Source organism: Aotus nancymaae, unplaced genomic scaffold (genome assembly GCF_030222135.1).
Source record: "Aotus nancymaae isolate 86718 unplaced genomic scaffold, 86718_ANA_hifiasm-v0.15.2.pri h1tg000019l, whole genome shotgun sequence".
NCBI classification, from domain to species: Eukaryota; Metazoa; Chordata; class Mammalia; order Primates; family Aotidae; genus Aotus; species Aotus nancymaae.
In genome coordinates, this window is record NW_026988431.1 from 42,832,331 (window position 1) to 42,843,389 (window position 11,059).

At 38.3% G+C, this 11,059-nt stretch overlaps 1 pseudogene; it reads right to left on the reverse strand.

The window, feature by feature from the left end:
• Window positions 1-356: 356 nt before the first annotated feature.
• On the reverse strand, window positions 357-975 carry LOC135275844 (small ribosomal subunit protein eS25-like; annotated as a pseudogene).
• Between the last annotated feature and the right edge of the window lie 10,084 nt (window positions 976-11,059).

Below are 11,059 nucleotides of genomic sequence, written 5' to 3' on the forward strand. Positions count from 1 at the left end.
CTAGTACCCAACTATTGCCCCAGATCAAATGAATCAGAATTTCAGCAAGTGGGGCTTGGTTATCTATATATTTTTTTAAGTACCTGGGTAATTCTAATTGGCAATTCTAATCTAACTCTAAGTGAGATCCAAGTGGTGAGTGTAACCTAAGTCTAATTGAATAGCATTCTCTAGGGCAGTAGTTCTCAGCCTTGACAGTACTTTGAGATTACATGGGCTCTATTAAAAACTTATTGATGTCTAGGTCACACCTCATATATCCTGATGTAATTGATTTGCGGTTTGGCCTAGGCTTTGGGAATTTTGAAAGCTATTGGGTGATATTTTTAATGCAGACCTTATTTGATTTTATTTATTTAATAAGGTTTTATTTTTCCAAATATACAATTGGTTGAACCTGTTCCTGCATCTTCACCAGAAGCTGGAGCACCTCCTCACTAGGTATTTCTGGTGTAAATTATTTGAGCTCTGTGTGTTGAAACCAGTTTGATAAGACTTTTACTAACAGGCTTCTCAAGGACTGCCCTGGACAGGCAACTTTTACTCTTCAGTGTCTCAGAGACCTCAGCTTGGGTTACAAGCTTATAGTTGGGACTTCCTTACTCAGTTCATCATATGTAGCTTTGTCAAACAAGACTAAGTTATTGAGCTTGTTCCAAACTTTGCCTTTGGACCACTTCTTTTTGGCCTTGCTGTCAGATTTGTTCACTGGGTCTCTGTCTTTCTCGGCTGATTTCCAGTGTCTTTCTTCTTCTTGTCATCCTTGGGCTGATGCCCAGGGAGCAGCAGCACCCACTTCAACCTCGCTAATACGTCAGACAAAAAGCTGTTTAGTTTTAAGATCACTTTTAAGTTCACAGCAAAATTGAACTGAAAGTAAAGAGGGTTGAGCTCACATATACCTTCTTTCCCCACCCCCAACCCCGCAGCCACCTCCATACACACAAAATCTCCCTCAATTTCAACATCCTGCATCAGAGCAGTAAATTAGCTACAACTGATGAACTTCCATTGACACATCATTATCACTAAAAGTCCGTAATTTACATTAGAGTTCACTTGGCATTACATATTCAATGGACTTGGACAAATGAATGATGACATATATCCACCATTATAATGTCATACATGTATGAGTAGCTTCACTCTCTTAAAAATCCTCTATGCTCCACCTATTCCTCCCTCCCTCCTCACTAACACCTGGCAATCACTGATCTGTTTACGGTCTCCATACTGTTGCCTTTTCCATGGCTTACAGGTGGAATTATACCATATGTAGTCTTTTCAAATTGGCTTCTTTCATATATACAGATATATATATATATCTGTATATACATACATTTTCCTCCATGTCTTTTCATCATTTTATAGATCATTTCTTTTTAGTCCTAGATAGTATCCCACAGCCCAGAAGTCTAGCTATACCATGGTTTATTTATTCATTTACCTACTGAAGGACATCCTGGTTGCTTCCAAGTTTTGGTAACCATAAATAAAGCTGCTATGGACAGTCATATGCAGGTTTTGTGTGAACATAAGATTTTGGCTTATTTAGGAAAATACCAAGGGGTGTAATTACTGGACTGCGTGGTAACAGTATATTTAGTTTTGTAGGAAACTGTCAAACTGTCTTCCAAAACTGCATTCCCATCAGCTATGGGTGAGAACTCTTCTTACTCCACATCCTCACCTGTATTTGGTGTTGTCAGTGTTAAGGATTTGGGCCATTCTCATAGGATTATAATGGCATCTTGTTTTAATTTGCAATCTCGAATGACCTCTGATGTTGAACATCTTTTCAGATGCCTATTTGTCTTCTGTATATATTTTTTGATAACATGTCTGGTCAGGTCTTTCACCCACTTTTTAATCAGGTTGTTCATTTTCTTATGTTGAGTTTTTAGAGTTCTTTGTATATTTTGCATAACAGCCCTTCAACCGATATGTATTTTGCAAATATTCTCTTCCAATCTGTTGTCTTCTGATTCCTTTTGATAATGTCTTTCATAGAGCTGAAGTTTTTAATTTTAGTGAAATCCAACTTGTCAATTATTTCTTTTATAGATTGTGCCCTGGGTGTTATATCTTAAAAAGTCATCTTCATAGGTCATCTATGCTTTCTACAACGTTATCTTTTGGGAGTTTTATAATTTAACATTTCACATTTAGGCCTATGACCCATTTTGAATTAATTTTTATGAAAGGTGTAAGTTCTGTGTCTGTATTCTTTTTTTCTGGCATGTGATGTTCAGTTGTTTCAACATCATTTATTGAAAAAAACAGTCCTTTCTCTATTGTATTGACTTTGTTCCTTTGTCAAAGATCAGTTGACTATATTTCTGTGAGTTGATTTCTGGGCTCTATTCTGTTTCATTGATCTATTGTTCCATTCTTTCACCACTACCATATTGTCTTGATGACTGTAGCTCTTATAGTAAGTCTTGAAGTCAGACAGTTCAGTGCTCTAATGCTGCCCTTCTGCAACATTGTGTTAGCCACTCTGGATCTTTTGTCTCTTTATATAAACTTTAAAATCACTTTTGACACCCATAAAATGACTTGCTGGTATTGCATCAAACTAAAAGGCTTCTGCACGGCAAAGAAAACAATTAACAAAATGAGAAGGCAATCTATGAAATGAGAGACAATATTTACAAATTATATATCTGATAAGTGGTTGATGTCTACAATATATAGGGAATTTTTTTTTTTTTTAAAGAGAAAGAGAGAGAGAGAATAGGAAGGAGGAAAAAGGAAGAGAAAGAGAGAGAGAGAATGGGGAGGAGGGAGAAGGAAAAGAAAGAGGGAGAGAGAATGGGAGTATTGCTTTCTTGCCCAGGCTAGAATGCAATTTAGTAATGGGTATTGAAAAGCTCTTTTATACTGATAATTATACTTAATGATGTAGTCAGGAAGGAATAAGGGAAGAAGATAACAAACAAACAGCCAACCAATATTTCATTTAAACCTATGAAATGCTATGCGATTACTGAGGAGTGATTTACTTCCAATTATATAGTCACCTTTGGAATAGGTGTGAGGTGGTAATGTATGTTTTGTATATTTGAAGTGGAGAGTTCTATAAATGTTTATTAAGTTTACTTGTTCTGGGTCTGAGTTCAAGTTCTGAATATCCTTGTTAATTTTCTATCTCGTTGATCTATAGAATTGTTAGCTCTTCTTGCTGCATTGATCCTTTTGCCATTATGTAATGTCATTCCTCGCCTCTTTTGATCTTTGTTGCTTTAAAGTCTACTTTATCAGAGGCGAGAATTGCATCTCCTGCTTTTTGTTTATTAGTTTATTTTTACTCTCTGTTTGATTGGTAAATCTTCCTCCTTCTCTCTGAGTCTTTGTGTATTGTTGCATGTAAGATGGGCCCGGATGCAGCATACCAATGGGTTTTGGCTTTTTATCCAATTAAAATATATATAAGTTTAATACCGGCGTTTGATGCTAGCTGGCTGTTTTGCCCATTAGTTGATGTAAATTTTTTATTGTGTTAAAGTTCTTTGCTTTTTGATATATTTTTGGAAAGGCTGATATTGGTTGTTCCTTTATATGTATAGTGCTTCTTTCAGAAGCTCTTGTAAAGCAGGCCTGGTGGTGGTGAACTCTCTAAGTACTTGTTTGTTCGCAAAAGATTTAATTTTTCCTTTGCTCATAAAGCTTAGTTTGGCTGGATAGGAAATTCTGGGTTGAAAGTTCTTTTCTTTAAAGATGTTAAATATTGGTCCCCACTCTTTTATGGCTTGTAGGGTTTCTGCTGAGAGATCTGCTGTAAGTCTGATAGGTTTCCCTTTATGGGTAACCTGACCTTTCTCTCTGGCTGCCCTTAGTATTTTCTCCTTCATTTCAACCCTAATAAATCTGGCGATTATGTGCCTTGGGGTTGGTCTTCTTGAAGAATATCTTTGTGGTGTTCTCTGTATTACCTGGAGTTGAGTATTACCCTGCCTTGCCAGGTTGGGAAAATTTTCCTGAATGATATCCTGAAGAGTATTTTTCAACTTGGATTCATTCTCTTCATCACATTCAGGTACACCTATCAAACGTAAATTAGGTCTTTTCACATAGTCCCATATTTCCTGGAGACTTTGCTCATTCCTTTTTATCCTTTTTTCTGCATTCTTGTCTTCTCGTTTCATTTCACTGAGCTGGTCCTCGACTTCTGATATCCTTCCTTCTGCTTGATCAATTCGACTGTTTAAACTTGTGCATGCTTCGCGAAGTTCTCGTGTTGTGTTTTTCAGCTCCATCAATTCACTTATATTCTTCTCTAAATTGTCCATTCTCGTTAACATTTCGTCAAACCTTTTTTCAAGGTTCTTAGTTTCTTTGCATTGGGTTAGAACAAGTTCTTTTAATTCACAGAAATTTCTTATCACCCACGTTTTGAAACCTGCAGCTGTTATTGGAACACACGTGTAATCTATTAAGCCTTGTTCCGTTACTGATGAGGAATTGCAATCCCCTGTAGAGGGAGAGGCATTCTGATTTTGAGTATTCTCTACCTTTTTACGCTGGTTTCTTCCCTTCATTATATATTTGTCCGTCTGTCGTCTTTATAATTACCGACTTTCTAACTGGGTCTCTGACGTCCAACTTGTTGATTCCCTGCGCCGAAATCTGAGCAATCCACTGAGCCGGCCAAAACAGCGGTGTTAAGACTGATGGTGCTTTTCTGCCCGGGAATCTCCGGACTCCGCACCAAGAACTGGCGTGCTAAGGCACCAGCAAAACCGCCATGCCGGCCACAAGAGTCGCCCTGGTGACCCGTGGAGCTCCTCCACTGGGAATCTCCTGGTCCGTGAGCAACTAATATTCGTCTGAAAGTGTGGCGTCCTCTCGTTCTTTGCGCTTTCACTGGGAGGTACGTGCCCGAGCTGCTAATCATCAGCCATCTTGGATCTCTCTCCGGGAATTTAATAGCAATAAACAAATAAACCTGAATAGACATTTTTCCAGAGAAGATATTCAAATGGCCAACAGGTATATGAAAAGGTACTCAGTATTACTAATCATAATTAAAATGCAAATCAAAACCACAGTGCCATATCACCTCACATCTGTTAGGATGACTATTATCAAAAAGACAAGCAATAACAAATATTGTCAAGGGTGTGGAGAAAAGGGAACCCTTGTACACTGTTGGTGGTAATGTAAATTAGTACAGCCATTATGGAAAACAGCATGAAGTTTCCTCAAAAAATTAAAACTAGAACTAATATATAATCTAGCAATCTAAAGTCTGTGTACATTAATGCATTCAAAGGAAATGAAATCAGTACCTTGAAGAGATAGCTATACTTCCATGTTAATTGAAATATTAAGTATCCATTGACAGATGAATAAAGAAAATACATATGTGAAATATTTTAAGTCATAAAAAATAAGCAAATTATTCAATTTTCAACAACATGGGTGAAACTTGGAGGACATTGTGCTAAGTGAAATAAGCCAGACACAGAAAAAAAAAAAAAAATACTGCATGGTCTCACTCATATGTAAAATCTAAAAAAGTTGAACTTACAGAAGCAGAGGATAGAATGGTGGATTCCAGGGACCTGATGGTGGGGAAAATCAGGAGATGTTGGCAAAAGATAGACTTTAGAATATAAGATAAATAAGTTCTGAGGATCTAATGTACAGCATGGTGCTTATAGTTTATAATACTGTATTGTATACTTGAAATTTGCTAAGAGGGTAGATTGTAGGTGTCTTCTCTACACACACGAGTGCACACACACACACACACAAACACACAGAGAAATGGTAACTATATGGAGTGATGGATATGTTAATTAACCTAATTGTGGTAACTAACTGGGTGGGGTGGCTCACATCTGTAATCCCAGCATTTTGAGAGGCCGAGACAGGCAGATCACCTGAGGTCAGGAGTTCGAGACCAGCCTTGCCAACATGGTGAAACCCATCTCTACTAAAAATACAATTAGCTGGGCATGGTGGCGGATGCCTGTAGTCCCAGATGCTCAGGAGGCTGAAGCAGGAGAATCGCTTGAACCTGGGAGGTGGAGGTTTCAGTGAGCCAAGATTGTGCCACTGCACTCCAGCCTGAGTGACAAGAGCAAAACTCAGTCTCAAAAAAAAAAAAAATTGTGGTAATCAATTCATAATTTATATGTGTGTCATATCATCACATCCTACATCTTGAATATATAAAATTTTTATTTATTCAGTTATACTTCAATAAAACTGCAAGGAAGAATCCCAGAGTTCATGACTTGTGTGAGGAAGGGGAAAATGGTGCAAGAACTAAGGAAGTGATTATATAATAGAACTATGGTTCTAGTTTTTGTCATGGACAAAATAATCATCATATCTGACACATAACTTTATAGTTTATGATGAATTTTCATGTGGGATCTAATTTAACCATCCCAATCTTGGTGGGCAGGTAGAGGTAATATTATCATCTCTGTTTTACAGATTAGGAAACTAAGGCTCAGAGAGAAAAAGTGGCTTTTCCAAAATCAGCAACCATGACTGAAACAAAAGGTTCTTGAGTGAAGCCCAGCACCTTTACTGTTTCTTGAGTTATTCAAGTAATTTCGTTGCTCAGCCACTTAAAGCTACTTTCCATGTACTTCAGCACAGTTGTCATTTAATTCTCTGTGACATTAAAGAGAGAATAATTTCCAAAGAAAAAATTAATATTCACAAAGAATAAAAATGCCTGCTTGGAAAAAAAATACCTACTTCTGGTCTGTGGGAACTGTTTAGTTTGCTTTACCTTTAAACCTGTTTCTAAGTGTTGCCAATGGGAGAGTGGAAGATGAGGACCATGGAAAGGGTAGTGCTTAAGGAGGATCCAGGGAGCCTCTGCAGCCCTCCTCATTCTTTTTCTCTACAACTGAGTGCAGTTACCCCACCTGGCATGGCTCTACAACCATGAAACCCTGATGCTGTCACATGCATAAGGAGCCTTGACAATGTGGACATGGATATTTCTCTCATTATGCAAAATGAGACTTACTGTGGCCTCCAGTGTGATACTTCCTTGGGCCAAGAAAACACCCGATTGCTTTCAGGTTGCCTGACTCACAGGGCACCTTGGTGCTCTGGCCAGGGACACTGAAGACTGAATCACCCAGCTTGACTTTGCAGAAACTGTTTACTAATATGTCATTTCATTTCTGTCTTTTTCCAACCTTAAGCTTTGTGTGCCCCTCATCCACAGCATGTCATTGCCCCCCATACCTCTACTCCCATGATAAGAGGATGCATAGGCAAATGTACATGGAAGTCTCTGTTCAACCTCTGGAGGGGCCTGTAGGTGACATATACTATTGCCCACACTTACATACAAGCATGTAATCCCCATGATAAGCGCCATTGGGACTAAGAAATATAGTTGAGTGATATTTCTACCTTTGAAATTCTGTTTTCTCTCCCACTTAGAGAAGACTCTTACAAGTCAGCTACAACAGGACTTTTTTTCTCCAAAGTTGTGACATTGGAAATCAGGACTCCCCTTACAAACCCAGGGAGCTGAATTGTTTAAAGGACACATAATATTTTCCTAAAGAATTGGAGCCAGAACAACAGGGTAGAAGCCCTGCAGACCCATTTGAGTGCAGAAGACACAGACAAAGCACATCCATATTTCCATCCATTGAACAGGCAGCAGCTAATGATGTGATGAATTTTCTTCTTTCATTCTAAGCTTTTGGTTGTCATTGAAGTACTCTTCTGAATTCCATCTACCTATTGTCATTTAATGAGAATTTATTATGTTTCCAGCTCTGTGCTTTTTATTATATCTGCTATTCATTCTCTTCCCAAAGCTGTAGTCCTAGGGTCTGATAGTTAAATAATTCAGGAGTTTTGAGTTAAATAGCTTTTTACAACAATAATTTTCAGAGCTAGTGGAATGTCCATTTGTGTAGTGAATCTTTGAAAAAATTTATATGGTGTGTACTATTTCCCAGACTGGGAAATAGTGCATCTCATAAGACATGCTTAGTTCAGAAGATGCTGCTGAAGTCTCAGAGACTGCTATCTCTTTCTCTGTTACAAGTAGAGTTGTGTCTTCTTTAAAAAAGACATGTTGAAGTTCTAACACTTTAGAATGTGACCTTTTTTTGGAAATACAATCTTCACAGAGGTAATCAAGTAAAATGAAGTCACTAGAGTGAGCCCTAATCCAATATGACTGGTGTCCTTACAAAAAGCAGAAAATTTGGAGAGAGAGTCAGGCATGGGGAGAAGGAGGACAATGTGAGGAGACACAGGGAGAAGATGGCCATCTACAAGCCGAGGAATGTCTGACATTTCCCAAAGCTAGGAGAGAGGTCTGTAACAGATCTGTTCCCAGTGTCTTCAGAGGGAGCATGAGCATGCTGAGACCTTGATTTTGGACTTCTGGCCTCCAGAAACATAAGACGATAAATTTCTGCTTTTCTAAGCCACCTACCAGTTTGCCCATACTTTGTTTTGGCAGCCCTAGGAAACTAATATGTTCTTCTAGCTGATGATGGGTAAATCAGGCTCAGTTTCTTCCCTCTTTACTTCTTTATTTTTTTAAATATATTTGAAAATTTCTATCATAAGTATAAAATTAATAAAAATGCCCATTTATCTGAATTTCCATTCTAATAGAGGTATCAATTTTTATCTAGGCAAATAGCCAGCTACATTAGAAACAAACTTTTTCAGCAAATGACCAGAGAGTCAACATTTTAGCCTTTGTGTGACATGTAGTCTCTGTCAGATACTCAACTCTGCCATTATAGGAGAAAAGCAACCGTACACAACATGTAAACAAATCAGTGTTACTGTGTTCCCTTAAAATTCTATTGACAAAGTAAGCAGCAGGTCAGATTTGGCCTATGGGCCACAGTTTGCTGACCCCTGAATACTGAGCACTGACTATATGCCAGGCGTTATTCTAGAAGTTGGCAATGCAATAGTGAGCAACACAGTCAAGGTTTCTGCTCTCATAGAGTCTGGAAAATCTTGTTCACAGCTGTGTCCTTAGCACCTTGTGCAGTGCATGGCATACAATGAGCAATCCATAAATACTGAATCAGTGAGTGACTGGAAGTTCCCCAGGCAGGAAGAGATGAGCCAAGCCTTGAGAGTGCTAGGCTAGAGGAAATCTCTGGGACCCCTGGGATGCTAACTAAAGCAAAACAAAAGAAGCTCCATTAGTAGATTGATTCCTTGACAAAAAGCAAACAAACAGGCAAACAAAAAAACACACAAGCAAACATCAGTGAGTTCTTATATATACCAAATGCACCAAAAAACATGTATGAAAATGATCACAGCAACATATTTCCTAAGCTCCCGAAACTGAAAACAACTCAAATGTCCATCAATAGAATAATGAATAGTATTCTATTCCATTGCAACATTTCACACACAAGTTTTGTGTTATTTATTTATTTTTCATGTCAATGAATTCAAAGGAATCACACATAGGTTTCGTATAGAAACAACACTACAGTTCCCTAAAAGGTGCCTTTTCAAGATATCTATGTTCACTAGTTGTAGCCTACAACTAGAAGGCTCTGTATCAAGCATTCCACTAGCTACTAATCCTCACCACACCCTTCTTTGTTACATGGGTACAGATATCCTTGATTCCTGTGCAAGACTAAGGACAATTGCAATGGCCACACCTCTCTCAGGTGGCAGATGATGGGAAGAGTTTGAAAACAAAACCAAGGCAGTAAGGCTGGGATCTCTTGGAATACCCAACTCCATATTGTCTAAGGCAATCCCTTGGCTAAAGCAGTAGTTCTAAAACTACAGTCAGCTCCTTAATAATTGCTGACAACTATTAAACTTTTAACCTTTTTTAAAAATTACTTTTTAACATACCATAAAATGCACACAAAAATGTACAGCTTAATAAATTTTTACACTTGTTCACACCATGTAACCACCAGCCAGAGCAAGATACAGGGTATTTCCAGCACCTGAGAGACTCCCTCATACCCTCTCCCTGGCCATATGCAACCTACCACCACCACTACACATACTCAAAGTAACTACGGTTCTGATTTCTATCATTATAGATTTGTTTTGCCTGGTCTTGAACTTCATATACATTGGTTCATAAAGTATGTTTTCCTTTGTGTCTGGGTTTCTCACCCAAACATTATGTTATTGAATGCTGGCTCCCAAAATATCACCAGAACAATCTGTTGATAAGATAAAGCTGAGTGTATTGCTTACTGCAGTGAGGGAGAATACCGTCATGAAAAAGCTTTGGTGGTGTCTTAGAGGGAGAAGAAAAAGGTTGGATTTGAGATTTTGATTCTGGCTTAAGGTTATTACTTTAATGGGAAGACCTAAATAGGACTGGTAAAGATTATGATATAATTGTTTAAGGCTGGTGGAAACAGCAAGGTGAGGACTTTGAGGTAGGGGGTTCAAAGGCTCTTGAGATATAAACTGTAGATGTTTTCTATTGAGGAGATGGTGGATCTTTCAGGAGTTCCAATAATAAATAATAAAGTTATTTGCTTAGGAAAGAGCCTCCTGGAATAGTAAAACTGTGCCCAAGAAGAGTATGGAAGAATAAAACCATGTGAATGTCAACAGTAAGCTGTGGAGCAGTTTATGGTTTCTGTTCTCAGTGACCAAGTTGTGTGTGTTTTTGGGGAGGAGGGAATAGATGGTTTGAGTTCTTAATATTTGTGAGATTCATTCACATTGTTTCATGTATTGAATATATGACAATTTATTATATGGATATCATCTATTATCTGAGACAGAAGTGGCCATTTCAACTGGCCCTTAGTCTTGCACGTGACTCAAGGATATCCATACACGTGTAACAATGGGGGTGTGGTGAGAATTAGTAGCTAGTAGAATGCTTGTCACAGAGCCTTCTAGTTGCAGGCTGCAAGTACTGAACACAGGTACTTGAAATGGCACCTCCTGGGGAGCTGTAGTGTTGCTCCTATATGAAAATCTGTGTGTGAAATGTTCATGAGGGATCTACTGTCTCCATCTCAAGGAGTTAGGTACATTAGCTGGGATTACATCCATAATTTTTGTGTCCTCAAAACTAGGGGGCAGGGAG